General features: G+C 52.3%; 1 pseudogene; it reads right to left on the bottom strand.

The window, feature by feature from the left end:
• LOC147959135 (uncharacterized) overlaps positions 1-15,432 on the bottom strand; it is a 34,335-nt pseudogene extending 18,903 nt beyond the window's left edge.
• Between the last annotated feature and the right edge of the window lie 402 nt (positions 15,433-15,834).

Below are 15,834 nucleotides of genomic sequence, written 5' to 3'. Positions count from 1 at the left end.
ACGTTCGACGGCCTCCACGTGCCATATGACCAGCTTCAGCCTACCAAGCCTTTCTCATGAGTGACCGACGGTTCCACCACACCGATAGGGCAGGTCCGCCTCCCTGTCACCTTCAGGGAACACAAGAACTACCGCACCGAGCTCATCGACTTCGACATCGCGCACATCCGTCTGCCGTACAATGCCACCCTTGGGTACCCAGCTCTGGCTAAGTTCATGGCGGTGACCCATCACGGCTACAATGTCCTCAAGATGCCGGGAAGCGGCGGGGTCATCACGGTCCCATGTGAAGAAAGAGATGCGATGTGCTCCCTCGAGCAAGCCTTCCAAGCTGCAGCAATCGACGACCCAGACAGCAAGGGTGAGGGCCCTCCTGAGGCCATCCCCAAGAAGAAGCAGTTGCACCGGGCAGGACCTCAGGAGGGTGGCATCACGGCAGGAGCCTCATCAGGATCAGCGCCCGCTCCAGAGGCGCCCCCTCCATCGCATAGGAAGGCGCGCCTGGCGCCCTCCTCGGGCAGGGCTCGGGGGCTTTCTTCTGGAAGGTCTCAGACCTTGCCCACATCATGAGAGAGGCGCTTGGGCACCACCTAGAGGCGTGCTTCATGGCATGTTTCCCTCAGGAGGGCACAAGGCAAGGATCGCCCACCGTTCAGGAGTTCATCACCAAGACCACCCAGGAATTGCAAGACGCAAGGGCCATGCGCGGCGACCGCCTCTCACGAGGTGCAGCTTCCCATCCAGGCGAGGATGCCGGGCTGCGCATCAGCATCGACGTTCCAGGGCTCAACAGGGTCGCTTCTCAGGAGCTTTTCTGGACTTCGCGCGTGGGACGCTGCGAGGGCCCACCGCACAGCTACATTCGCATGCCCTTTGACCTGCCGAGCATGTCATTCGACTACCAGCGCAACTTGCGGCGCGTCCTAGCGGCTCAGGAGGCCAGGCACCACGCTGTCCTAATGGAGATGGAGACGGTCCTCAAGGAACCACCCGAGCCCCCAGAGCCTCCTGAGGCTCAGGGCCCCGGTGGCTCGTGAGGAGCAACCCCTTCGCTGTGCACCTTCAGCTGCCCCAACTCTCCTTCGTCAACATAACTAGGTGACATTTTTCAAGTTCATTTAGTTGGGAGAGCCCCTCGGGCTGCATCATTCCCAGGTCGCGTGGGTCCGTCCCTGTGGCATGTATCCCTTTTTATGTCTTTAGCTTACCTTGTTGGGAGCGCCCCTCGGGCTGCATCATCCCCAAGCCGCTCGGGCCTGACCCAGTGGCACGTATCTCCCTTGCACCTACTTAAGCCTACTACTCTCATGTTTGATCTACCTGTGATTGCTACCTGCTCAATCGTCGCCTCCCACGGGGCCTCCTTGCACCGGCACGGCGCTGGTGCATGGGTCCGTCCCTGTCGCATCGAAAAACCTGAGCGGTCGAGCTCTGGCTCGCGGCACGGCCCGCGCACGTCACCTCACCAGGCCCTCAGTGCCTTCGTCCCCTCGCGGAGCAACCAGCGGCAAGCTAGTAACCATAACGGCAGATCACGTTCTTCCTTGTGCTGGCTCGCAGGAATCTCATGAGGATAACACCGCGCGGCACCGCGAGCTCCCACCTCTTCCAAGTAATCCGCTTGCACGTTAAAAGGGGGGCTCCTGAGCATCGCGACTCAGGAGCTCTTACTGGCTCTATAGCCCTCACCCCCTGGCCTTGACCACGGCACGCGACCTGGCATACCAGCGGCAGCTGAGCTCGCTCGAGGGCCGGGACCTGAGGACGTAGAGCACAAAGGAGAGTATAGGAAGGGGGAAGGCTCGTATGGGCCTGACCTAGCTACGCTGCGGATGTTCGCGCACAAGTCTGGCGCATCATGAAGAATCGACCCCAGACCGCCAAGATAAGTCACGGGCTCAGATTAACTAATAATTGGAACCTAGGGGACACGCTCGCCGCAGCCCTGTTGCGGTAACGTCACCTCCCTTTCTTATCTTACCACAGCTGCTTGGGTGCTAAAGGGACCCCCTGAGCATCGCGCCTCAGGGGCTCTTACTGGACCTCGGACCGCTCACCTCTTGACCTTGACCACGGAACGCGACCTGGCATACCAGCGATGGATGAAGCCTGCCTGGGGACCGGGACCTGTCAGTGTAGAGCGATAAGCTGTCGCGAGATTGGAAAGGGAAGACTGAGCCTAAATAGGACTTGCGCTAACAAGGCTTCCCTAATAGGGATAATATCAACAAAAGGCATTGCAGACTCTTTACACACCCCCACGGGGTACTTCTTGATCCCTCGCAGGGAACAAGAGATGAGAACCTAGGATAATCCTATCTACACACCCCCGCGGCCGAAGCCATCATCAACAGTGCGCCGCGGGAGGCCGGCGCCAACCCCATCCAGATCAGCGATGGCGGCGACCGAACGTTGCGGCCTTGCTCCCAGCACGGCGAGAGTTCGGAGGCACATAGCTGTCGTCGCTCGTCTCCGGAGTCTCGTAGAGCTCAGGAGAGCCGCTGGACTCCCAAGAGTCACTGCTGCTGGAGCAGCCGCGAGCGGGGCGCGCCTCGTCCAGGCGCTCCCCTTCGGGGCAACACTCCAAGCGGCGACCCTCCACGTCGAAGACCTTGAAGAACAGCGTGGAGGCACCGTCGTACTCGAAGTGGATCGCGAGGGCGCCCTCCGCACGGCAAACCCGCGCGACCTCGCCCCAGCCGTGGGTCATGAAGATCTTGCCGGTGGAGACTGCTTCAACCTCAGCTCCAATCATCGGAGTGTCGCAGTCGGCATGCTGCAGCCAGAGCTCGAGAGGCCCCCTCGGTAGCATCACATAAGAGAAGAAGCACGGGAAGCGGATCCAGGAGCTTGGGGGCATCGCCGCCCATAGCACGAGCTCACGTGAGGAGTCCGCGGCATGGACTCCAGGAGCGGCGCCACTCGTCGCCGCAGCGCATCGACCGTGGCTGCGGTGCGCGCGCCGACGCTCATTGCTCCATCCTCCTAAGCCCCCGGCTTGGGCGTACAAGGGTAATGAATACCCGGGAGGAGGCCGCTCGCACCAAGGCCACGTCACCACCTGCATTTCCGTGGCGTCGCGATGGTGGACCAACCTCTTCTTCGGCGGAAGCAGCACCGGCACATCGAGGGGAATCTTTCCCTTCTCCTCGGCTGAAAACCTACGGATCGGCGCCATTGGAGTCGGTGGTGGAGCAGAGAAGGAAGAAGCAGGCAGAATGGGAAGAAGTGGGGGACGGAGGCTGTGGGAGTCCTGGATTAGGGGTCTCCGGACAGCCGGACTATCTCCATTGGTCGGACTATTAGACTATGAAGAAGACTTCGTCTCATGTCCGGATGGGACTCTACTGGGCGTGGAAGGCAAGCTAGGCAATACGGATATGTGTATCTCCTCTTTTGTAACCGACCTTGTGTAACCCTAATCTCTCTGGTGTCTATATAAACCGGAGGATTTTAGTCCGTAGGACAACATACAATCATACCATAGGCTAGCTTCTAGGGTTTAGCCTCTCCGATCTCGTGGTAGATCTACTCTTGTACTACCCATATCATCAATATTAATCAAGCAGGACGTAGGGTTTTACCTCCATCAAGAGGGCCCGAACCTAGGTAAAACATTGTGTCCCCTGCCTCTTGTTACCATCCGCCTTAGACGCACAGTTCGGGACCCCCTACCCGAGATCCGTGGGTTTTGACACCGACATTGGTGCTTTCATTGAGAGTTCCTCTGTGTTGTCGCCGTTAGGGTTGATGGCTCCTACTATCATCGATAGTGATGCAGTCTAGGGTGAGACTTTTCTCCCCGGACAGATCTTCGTGTTTGGCGGCTTTGCACTGCGGGCTAATTCGCTTGGCCATCTGGAGCAGATTGAAAGTTATGCCCCTGGCCACCAGGTCAGGTTTGGAAGCTTAAACTACACGGCCGATATCCATGGAGACTTGATCTTCGACGGATTCGAGCCTCTGCCTTGTGCGTCACGAGGTCATGATGAGTACGATTTAGCTCTACCATCGGACAGCGTTCAGGAGATCGCACAGGCAGCCGCTCCGACCCTCAATTCGGAGCCAGTTGCGCCGTCCATGGACGGGTGGATGGACCCCGCCACGGAGGCCTTACCCTCAGCGGCGATCGAGCCAAACATCGACCTTAACTTGCATGAGAGTCGTGTTGTTAAACTGTTGGATCCTTCTCCGGCCACGGACTCCGAGCCGCCTGTGCGCGTTCCTATCGAATCCGATTGGGCGCCGATCATGGAGTTTACCTCCGCGGATATTTTTCAGCACTCGCCCTTTGGCGACATACTAAACTCATTAAGCTCTCTCTCCTTGTCAGGAGGATCCTGGCCGAACTATGTCCGGTAGGACTGGGATACGGACGACGAAGAAATTCGCGGCCCACCCACCACCCACTTAATAGCCACTGTCGATGACTTAACCGACATGCTCGACTCCGACTCCGAATACATCGACGGCATGGACGACGATGCAGGAGACGAACAAGAACCACTGCCCCCAGGGCACTACACGCCCACTTCACCACATGACGTATACATGGTGGACACACCAAAGGAAAACGACGACGAGGAACGGAAGGACGCAACGGAGGGTTGTTCCCTCAAGAAGCAGTCAAAACGGCGGCGTAAGCGCCGCCCCAAATCCCGCCTCGGCAGAAACAACGATCATACAGACCCAGCGTTAGAGCAGGGGGAACCATTGCCGGACCATGGCAACACGGAGAATCAAGCCGAACAACCTGACTCCGTCAAAGATCATAGTCCAGATGACGTCACACCGAACGGACACCCGGAGCAACAGAATGCCCATCAAAGGCTCGTTGCCACCACGAGGAGTCTAAAAAAGCAGAAGCAAAGGCTCAAAGCTGCACAAGACATACTCCAAATCAGATGGAACAAAGTACTCAACACAGAAGCGAAGCACGGTGGTAATCGCCCCACCAAGAGCTACCCGAAGCGGAAGTTGCTACCTAAATTCGATGAGGAGGCCTTAGATCCCCCACAACCAAAAAATCAAAACAACCATCTGGCCGGATAGGCGACCTCACGGCCAACATAGAGCGGCAAACAACGCCGCACATAAGCCAATACGCGATCCACGCGAGGACTCGCATCAAAAGGACGGCACAATCAGATCCATCTATGGACCACGTAAGCGCGCTCCAGCATACAGCGCAACACAACAAATATCCGAAGAACGCAGTACACCCTGATACAAGGGTGCCGCACACCCCCTATGTTTCACCGATGAGGTGCTGGATCATGAATTTCCAGAGGGATTCAAACCCGTAAATATAGAGGCATACGACGGAACAACAGACCCTGGTGTCTGGATTGAGGATTATATCCTCCATATCCATATGGCTCAAGGAGATGACCTCCACGCCATTAAGTATTTACCCCTCAAACTCAAAGGGCCAGCTCGGCACTGGCTTAAGAGCCTCCCCGAAAGCTCCATTGGAAGCTGGGAAGAGCTCGAAGATGCTTTTTGGGCAAATTTTCAGGGGACTTATGTCCGACCTCCGGACGCGGACGATTTGAGTCATATAACTCAACAGCCCGGAGAGTCAGCCCCCAAAGCTTTGGAATAGGTTTCTTACTAAAACGAACCAAATAGTTGACTGTCCGAACGCCAAAGCCTTGGCAGCTTTTAAGCATAGCGTCCATGACGAATGGCTTGCCAGACACCTCGGCCAAGAAAAGCCGAGAACAATGGCAGCATTAACAAGCCTCATGACCCGCTTTTGTGCGGGCGAGGACAGCTGGCTAGCCAGATGCAACATCAGCGATCCCTGTACATCCGAAGTTAGGGATGGAAACGGGAAATCACGGCGCAACAACAATAACAAACGCCGGAATAAAGAAGAAGGCACGAAGAGCACGGCAGTAAACGCCGGATTCAAAAGCTCTCGGCCAAGTCAGCAAAAGCCGCCCTTTAAAGGCGCCAGAGACGAACTTTCCAGCCTAAAGTAAATTCTGGACCAAGTATGTTAGATCCATAGCACCCCTGGTAAACCCACTAATCATACCCACAGAGAATGTTGGGTCTTCAAGCAGTCCGCCAAGCTCAACGCCGTACACAAGGGGGAGGATACACCAAGCGAAGACGAAGATGAGCCTCCCAAGCAAGACATTGGGGAACAAAAGAAGTTTCCACCAAAAGTCAAAACATTCAACATGTTACACGTGATCAAGGGAAGAAACAAAGCGGCACTCCTACAAAAATATGCCCAAGGGCCTATCACCGCGAAGTCCTACCACTGGTTGTCTCAACCGATCACTTTCGACCATCGTGATTACTCAGCAAGTATTCGGCGTGCAGGATGGGTTGCCCTGGTATTAGACCCAATAATTGACGGATACCACTTTACACGAGTCCTGATGGACGGTGGCAGCAGTTTAAACCTGATATACCAGGATACAATCCGCGAAATGGGGATAGATCCAACGAAAATTTGCCATAGCAACACTACCTTTAAAGGAGTAACGCCAGGCCCAGGGGCTCACTGCATAGGCTCCCTGCTACTAGATGTTATATTCGGCTTCCTCGATAACTTCCGTAGTGAACATTTAACCTTCCACATTGCTCCGTTCCAAGGTGCCTATCAAGCACTACTTGGACGTGAAGCTTTCGCTCGCTTTAATGCAATACCGCATTACGCTTCCCTCACACTCAAGATGCCCGGTCCACGTGGCATCATTACAGTGAATGGAACTATTGAGCGATATTTGCGCGCCGAAGAGAGTGCGACTGCCTTGGCAGCCGCACACTAAAAATGGCCTCACCAACTAAAGCATTTGATAGGTCGTCAAGACCACGGACACGGTTAGACGAGTCCGGCGCAGCTATATGTAATTCATACCGAATTGATGGCCACACCCCTATTACAAATACAAGGGGCTCAACGCGCAGACAAGTGGCAATTTTTACTCATCTTCAATTATACATGGTTTCTTTAAAAACTACCTTTCTGCACGACAACTTTTCACCTAAGTTCCTCTCTTTTACAGATGACCATCGTGCTACACCCGTCCAGGATACAGCAGAACGGAGACACAGGCGCAGACCTGCAGCAGGGACCCGCTCCAAGGATTCTTTTTAGATTAAGACCCTGCGTAAACCTTTTTTACTGTCTCTTGTTGATACACATCCCTTGGATTCTCAATACAATTGAGAAGGATGCTGACGTCTTGGCATGTGGCCACGTCAGAATAAACGCCCGTACCTGGACACAAGGGGCTTCTTACAAAGGGCACTATTTAGGCCCGGTTTATACCATAAAGACCGAATACCTTAGGGAGTGTTCGGCGTCGCAAGTTTGGCCTTATATGCATCAGCTCCGAATCATGTCTTTGGTCAAATGTTGGGTTTGCCCGGCTCCTGTGTTTTGGTGCCTTACATTCCGCTCTATCGGCTAAGGCAGCACCAGGAGAACTACTTCGATTGTGCCCTGGTTCGTCCGGACGAGCACCTCAGTAGAGAAAGCCGAAAGCTGACTGTCATGATATAGCGCGAGACTGGTCAACCACTCGATGACCTATCGGAATGTTAGAATTCCTCCGCTTTAACGAAGGGCCGTTTCCCGGCCAGGCATATACGCACCCCGAGTTTGGGAGAGTGCGGAGCCACCAGGGGCTATATAGTAGCCCCACCGTCAAACTCCTATGGCTAAGTGAAAGTGTTAAAGCATCATAGTCCGGTTGCCTCGTTCACTGCGCTATCACCTCATTAATAGGACCAAGGCGTTGGGTTAAGTGTGAACATGCGTTTTCTGCGAACACCTCCGCATTATATGCGTGGGGGTTGAAGCCGACGACTGAATCTTTCAGGTTATATACATATATACATAAACGGCTGCACAGGAGGCATCATATTACTTTCCGGCAAAAGTATAAATACGGCCTTACTACATTTCATAAAAACATTGTGCTTACAATGGGAATACATGTCACTCAAACATAATATTCTTCGAGCACTGGGACTCTATCAAACGAGCACCCTCAAGAACCTCTTCAAAATAGTTCTCGGCAGCTACTCGGCCTATGGCCGAACCTTGCGCCGCAATAGTGGTAGCATCCATCTCCGCCCAGTATGCCTTGACACGGGCAAAGGCCATCCGCGAGCCTTCTATGCACACCGACCTCTTCATCGCATTGATGCACGGCACCGCACCAAGGAACTGCTGCACTAAGCTGAAATAGCTGTTCGGCTTCGGCTTCTCCGGCCACAAATGATCTACGATGGACCTCATGGCAAGTCCGGACAACCTAGTAAGTTCGGCCCATTCGGCTAGCTGATCAGTCAAGGGAAGAGGACGCTCTGGAACGTTAAATTGCGACCAGAACAGCTTGTCCACTTCACGATCTGTCTGATCTCGAAAGTATTTGACCGCATCAACAGCGCTTGCCGCCAAGTCCATATATGCGTCTGCCGAACTCCACAGCCGATTCAGAGGGGCATACCGCGGATCTCCGAACTTCCTCTGCAGCGGAAAGGGCTTCCCAGCCGCAATATCCCCGGCTTCGCGCAGCTCCACCTTCTTCGCCCTCATAGCAGAGCGAGTGTCTTTGGTCACCATCGTGGCCTTTTCAAGGTCCGCTACCTTCACTCGGTTCTCCTTTTCAAGGAACTGGCAACGGTCGGTAGTGTCTTTTAATTCTACAGCCATCTTGGCCATCTTCTCTTTGCTTTCGCAATGCGCGGCCTTCTCGGCTCTTAACTCTTCGGCCGCCTTCAAAGCAGCCGCATTACTAACTCTTGCTTGTTCCTTGGCTCGGGCAAGTTCTGCTCAAAGGGTCTCCACGGTGGCAGCTCCGTCTGCAGTCACAACATATTAAAGATACTGGCATCATGCTGCTCTTACTATGTGATGTTGACCTAAAAAATATTACTTACCCTGTGCCTCGTCAAGCCGCTTGTTAACAAGCTCGATGTCGGCATCTGCCGCATCCAGTTGCCGCTTTAGTTCGGCAAACTCATTAGTCCGGCCAGCCACCGGAGCTCCCATCACCTGCACATAAAGCGGTATGATTATTACTTGGGACTACGATACTTTGTTCGCCGCCGTTCTCGACGATGACCACAGTCTCAAGGGCTACTATCTACACAGGGCACACCTAAAAATGTGTGGTACTATCAAAAAGTATATCGTTTCACGTACCTCAAAGCCCGTCAGTAGACTCATAAAGGCTCCATGCAATCCGCTTTCGGTGGACGAAATTCTTTCCATCACTGTACCCATCAACGTACGGTGTTCTTCTAAGATGGCCGCTCGCTCCAACAGCTCCCTCAGTACGTCCGACCGCATACCAGACGGTGCCGGACTCTTTTGTTCGCTCTCTTCAAGAGCCGGACGCTGGGGACTTCGGGTGACTATAGGATTATCTTTTGGCCTCACCGGATCCGGAGAGGCCCTCCGCGACGACACTTCAAGGTTTCCCGCTTCTTGAGCGGGGGAGGCGTTTCGCTCTCCATAATCTCCGGAAGAAGATCCCCTGAAGACGAGCTCTGCTGAGAAGGGCTAAGATCCGAACTGCAAGATAAACGCTTCGGTTATTTTCCTCAGAGGTAAGGTAGTATATCTCCACTATTAAAGTACTTTCTGATTACTTACAGCTCGTTGGAGGGCTGATCCTCGCGCAGACTTTGTGCGGCAAAAGCACCCTCCAAGGCAGGACCCTCTAGTGGAGACTTCTTCTCCCGTTTGAAAGCCTCGGTTTCCGGATCTTCATAGATAGTCCTCTTCCTTCCCCGAAGCGAGAGAAGGTCGGATTCTTCTTCTTGGTTATCCTCCTTCACGGAGGTGCTCATTCCCTCGGTTGGAATTGGTAGCGATGGGGGCCCGCTTTCGACCTCATTATTCCCCCCTTTATCTTCCTTTGAGGGCTCCGGGCAGGGTGCTAGCTCGAGCATCTTTTCCAGTACCGGATTCTCCAAACCCTTAGGAAGGGGGGCCGAACACCGAATCATCTTCGCCTTTGTTAGCCAGTCCTGGTCAAAGAGTGACTTCTCAAAATGACGTCATGGTAAATAAAAGACGGTGTGTTCGGCTAAAGGATTACTTACTTGGTCGGCGGTACAGTTGCTGCTCAGGCCCACGTCCTCGGTAGTATCCGGACACTCTATTTGGGGTCCGAAGAATGAATTGTACATCTCCTCATGCGTCAGGCCGAGGAAATTCTGAATAGTACGCAGCCCTTCTGGGTTGAACTCCCACATGCGGAGGGGCCGGCGTTTGCAAGGCTGGTCTCAATGAACCAGCATAACTTGCGCCACCGTAACCAGACTGAAATCTCCTTCGAAGAGATCGCGAATGCGGCTCTGCAGTATAGGAACGTCCTTGGTTGAACCCCATCTCAGTCCTCTACTAATCCATGACATCAGTTGTGGTGCAGGGCCCGAGCGGAAAGCAGGGGCAGCCACCCACTTGGCACTTCTGGGAGCTGTGATGTAAAACCACTCCTGTTGCCATAATCCGGACACCTCTGGAAAGGAACCTTTGGGCCACGAAGCTCCTGCTATCTTGCTTATTAATGCGCCTCCGCACGCTGCATACTGCCCCTCGACCATCTTCGGCTTCACTTCAAAGGTCTTGAGCCACAGGCTGAAGTGAGGGGTAATGCGGAGGAAGGCCTCACACACGACAATGAATGTCGAGATGTGGAGAAAGGAGTCCGGGGCTAGATCGTGGAAATCTAGCCCGTAATAGAACATCAAACCCCTAACAAAGGGATCCAGGGTGAGGCCTAGACCTCGGAGGAAGTGGGAGATGAACACAACGTTCTCGTTGGGTTCAGGAGTAGGGACGACCTGCCCTTGGGCAGGCAGCCGATGCAAAACCTTGGCGGTCAGGTATCTGGCCTCCCTCAACTTCTTGATATCCTCTTCTGTAACGGAGGAGGGCATCCACCGGCCTTGAAGGCTATATATGGACATGATTGAAGGTCCGAAGCACCTGACCTGGGCTTTGGGTGTTAGAACTCGAGGCGGGGGAAGGATTCGATTGAGCACGGGAGGGAAAAAAGTAAAAGCCTTGTCCCTTTATAAAGAAGGTGAATATCAAGCGTCCTCTCCGTAGCCGTTTGGGACTTGCCTATAATCTAGGAGTCCTAGACACGGTTGGGTTACCCATGACTGTATTGATGAGAATCCCGTAATTAGGGGGACACGATCTCTGCTTTGACAAGACGTGTTAAAAAACTGCCTCACGTTATGTGCGGGGCTAGTTAAAGGAAATGGTTCGAATAATCACCGGGCCGTGACGTAATGTCGTGTTGCCAAAACAAGTCAGCAAATTGGATTTGTGGAAATATTATTCTCTCTACGGTGGTATGTGGAACTTATTTTGCAGGGTCGGACACTATCCTTATATTCAAATTCTTCCGTGGTATATTCGGAGGAGGAACCCGCCTTGCAATGCCGAAGACAATACTACGCGCCGGACTCATCGTCATTGAAAGCCTGGTTCAGGGGCTACTATGGGAGTCCTGGATTAGGGGTCTCTGGACAGCCGGACTATCTCCATTGGCCGGGCTGTTAGACTATGAAGAAGACTTCGTCTCATGTCCGGATGGGACTCTACTTGGCGTGGAAGGCAAGCTAGGCAATACGGATATGTGTATCTCCTCTTTTGTAACCGACCTTGTGTAACCCTAACCTCTCCGGTGTCTATATAAACCGGAGGATTTTAGTCCGTAGGACAACATACAATCATACCATAGGCTAGCTTCTAGGGTTTAGCCTCTCCGATCTCGTGGTAGATCTACTCTTGTACTACCCATATCATCAATATTAATCAAGCAGGATGTAGGGTTTTACCTCCATCAAGACGGCCCGAACCTGGGTAAAACATTGCGTCCCCTGCCTCCTGTTACCATCCGCCTTAGACGCACGGTTCGGGACCCCCTACCCGAGATCCGCCGATTTTGACACCGACAGAGGCTCCGCCCCCTTCCTCATTTATAGCAGGAGAAGGCCAACCAGCGCCCCCCACGATCACAGGTAATGTTGGTTTTCCTTGCATGTCACAGGGACTTGTCAAGTCAGGCAGTTGCCGAGGCAGCATGGGGAAGCGGAGACGCCCACGTCCAATCAACCACCACACGTCAACTGAGGTCGCGGGCTTTTGGGGCCCGCGGCGCTCCGCGCTTGTCCTTTGGCTTCGCCTCGAAGCCAAGCCCGAGCGCGCCTTGGGCCCGGGGGATACTTTCGGCGTTCCGGCAACGGGGGTCCCTGGACTTGCCTGCCTGCGGCCCATGGCGTGGCTGGGCTGGCAGGTCTGTACGGCACATCTTCATCGACAAGGCATTCAAGAACCTCGCGAGGGGCCAAGCCTCGTGAGGCGGACAACGCAAGACCTCCTCTAAAGCGGCCTCGCCAGGCAGGCTCATGAGGGGCACAGAGATCAAGGCAGGGCAAACCTCGCGAGGTGCCCGTGACGTGAGCCATGACGATCGAGACCAGGCGGGCGCCCGGTGGGCGCCAGCGCACGCAGCGTCCTTGTTTCCTCTTTGGTGTTAAGGGGGCAAGCGCAGGCAGGGAGTACCGAGGCATCAGGCAAAGGTTTCCATATTGGTGCAACAAGACCAAGACCAATAGGACGGCAAGACGGAGGTCACCATGGAGCCCAGGACAGCGTCATCACCAAAGCCTTTGGCAGGCAAAGACCACCTTTTGTCAGGATAGCTTGTACTAGTTGTCCCCTTTCGAATTGGCCGTTGTTGGCTCCCTTCCCGCTCAATATTTGGGGAGAGGACCACGGCCTATATAAGTAGAACTAGCCACCACCATGGGGGGACACCTGATTCGGACCTAGACGGATCATCAAGATCACCCCCAACCACACAAGCGCACCAAGCACAAGAACACCTCAACCTCAGGAGGCTGTTCTTCCCCTTGTACTGTTCATCATCAGCCCAAGAGGCAATCCACCGCCACCACACTGGAGTAGGGTATTACACCACAACGGTGGCTCGAACCAGTATAAATCTTGTGTCTTTGTGTTGCGAGTTCATTGAGTTCATCCATGAGATCTTAACGAGCTAGGGCGTGGATCGATAGGGAGAAAACCTTCGCGCGCACCCCAGTGTTTGAACCTCGAGGGTTTGCCGAAACACATGATCCGACACTACCTCTTGAGCATGCGTTGGTTTTCCCTCGAAGAGGAAAGGGTGATGCAGCAAAGTAGCGTAAGTATTTCCCTCAGTTTTTGAGAACCAAGGTATCAATCCAGTAGGAGACTACACGCAAGTCGCCTAGTACCCTCACAAACTATCAAGAACCTTGCAACCAACGCGATAAAGGGGTTGTCAATCCCTTCACGGCCACTTGCAAAAGTGAGATCTAATAAAGATAATAAGATAAATATTTTTGGTATTTTTGTTGTATAGATTGGAAAATAAAGATTGCAAAATAAATAGTAAACTAGAATTATAGATCGGAAACTTATATGATGTAAAGTAGACCCGGGGGCCATAGGTTTCACTAGTGGCTTCTCTCATGATAGCATATATTTACGGTGGGTGAACAAATTACTGCCGAGCAATTGATAGAAAAGCGCATAGTTATGATGATATCTAAGGCAATGATCATGAATATAGGCATCACGTCCATGTCAAGTAGACCGAAACGATTCTGCATCTACTACTATTACTCCACATATTGACCGCTATCCAGTGCATCTAGAGTATTAAGTTCATAAGAACGGAGTAACGCGTTAAGAAAGATGACATGATGTAGAGGGATAAAGTTAGGCAATATGATATAAACCCCATCTTTTTATCCTCGATGGCAACAATACAATACGTGCCTTGCTGCCCCTACTGTCACTGGGAAAGGACACCACAAGATTGAACCCAAATCTAAGGACTTCTCCGATTGCAACAAAGATCAATCTAGTAGGCCAAAGTAAACCGATAATTCGAAGAGACTTGCAAAGATATCAAATCATGCATATAAGAATTCAAAGAAGAACCAAATAATATTCATAGATAATCAAATTCATAAACCCACAATTCATCGGATCTCGGCAAACACACCACAAAAGAGAATTACATCGAATAGATCTCCAAGAACATCAAGGAGAACTTTTTATTGAGAACCAAATATAGAGAAGAAGCCATCTAGCTAATAACTATGGACCCGAAGGTCTATGGTAAACTACTCACACATCATCGGAGAGGCTATGGTCTTGATGTAGAAGCCCTCCGTGATCGAATCCCCCTCCGGCAGATGCCGGAAAAGGCCCTAGATGGGATCTCACGGGTACAGAAGGTTGTGGCGGTGGAAAAGTGGTTTCGTGGCTCTCCTGGATGGTTTTAGGGTACATGGGTATATATAGGCGAAAGAAGTACGTCGGTGGAGCTCCATGGGGCCCACGAGGGTGGGGGGCGCCTACCCCCCTGGGCGTGCCCCCCGCCTCATGGAAGCTTCGTGGACTTCCAGACTTGTACTCCAACTCTCATGGGTTGCGTTTGTTCCAAGAAAGATCCTTGCGAAGGTTTCGTTCCATTTGATATTCTTTTTTTGCGAAACACTGAAATAGGAAAAAAAACAACAATTTGTACTGGGCCTTCAGTTAATAGGTTAGTCCCAAAATAATATAAAAGTGCATATTAAAGCCCATTAAACATCCAAAACAGATAATATAATAGCATGGAACAATCAAAAATTATAGATACGTTGGAGACGTATCAGGCATCCTCCGGTGCGGCGCCTCCTCTTGCGGCTTCCTTCGGTGGAGCTCTCTTCATAATCTTGGTCATTGCTCACAAGGGGTCCATCATCTCCAGTCAGAAAGAGGTCTTCTCCCTGGTCCATCTTTTCCTCCAGTGTGGCAATATATTTCTTCAGGCCCTTAATTCTATCCATAAAATCCTTGACTTCTTCTTCATGTTCAAGGAAGTCTGCGTGTGCTTTCTCCTCCAGTTCCAGTTCACGGAACAATAGCCTCCTGTGTACCTTCGAGCTTCGGCGCGTCTGGATTTCCTGGTTCCTGATGAGACTCTCCTAGTCTTGGACATACGAAAGAATGGAGCCGTCCTCCACGGTACGGATGATATCTCCATTCCTAGCTCTGCGAGAAATCATGGCGAGGTCTGATGGGTCGAGCTCAGCCCTGTAATCTTCTTGGAGATGTCCAAGTGCATGATAAATCTCCATGTCTCTTCCGAGGATCCAAGTGAAAGCGGTAAACTCAAAGTCGATGGGCTCTGAATGTCCTCCGAAGGTCCTCCCTGGAATGTGCACCTTAATCATGTAGCTGGTATCCATCGGAAGTGCATTGGTAGGCTTCCCGGTGATTGAGGGCAGAGCAATCTTCAGCTTCTTCACGATCTGAACCAGCTTCTTGCCGAAAAGCACCATCTCATCCGGCTGGCAAAACTCCGGTAGCAGAACTGGGGTGAACTCGGTGGCCATCTAGAATGTTGAAAATCGGAGAGAAGTCAGAAATGAACAGGGGAGAATTACAAAATGATAAGTAAATAAAATAAAATAGTTTCTTCCTATGGCTTTCCGGTCCTAGGTTTTACGTCCTACGATCAACGTGTGCTCTAAATACCATATCTGTAGCGACCCGACCCGAAATCGGTCAAGTCTTTGTGTAGCTGTACCATCCCAAGATCATACTGGCACACACAGTACATTAATGAAAAGATTCAAAGTTCAATCACACCTAAATTTATTACACGATTCTCATATCGAGTCTTTATTAAATCATAATAAATTCGGCCAAAGGCCAACTCATGAGAAATAAACTAAATAAAGCTGCGGAAGCGTAGCCAATAAGCGAGTCCATCCGACTCCATAGGGCAATCACCG

Source organism: Triticum urartu, chromosome 7A (assembly GCF_056163025.1).
Source record: "Triticum urartu cultivar PI428250 chromosome 7A, HENAU_Tu73, whole genome shotgun sequence".
In the NCBI taxonomy this organism is placed as follows: Eukaryota; Viridiplantae; Streptophyta; class Magnoliopsida; order Poales; family Poaceae; genus Triticum; species Triticum urartu.
This window is presented reverse-complemented; position numbering and strand designations above follow the sequence as displayed.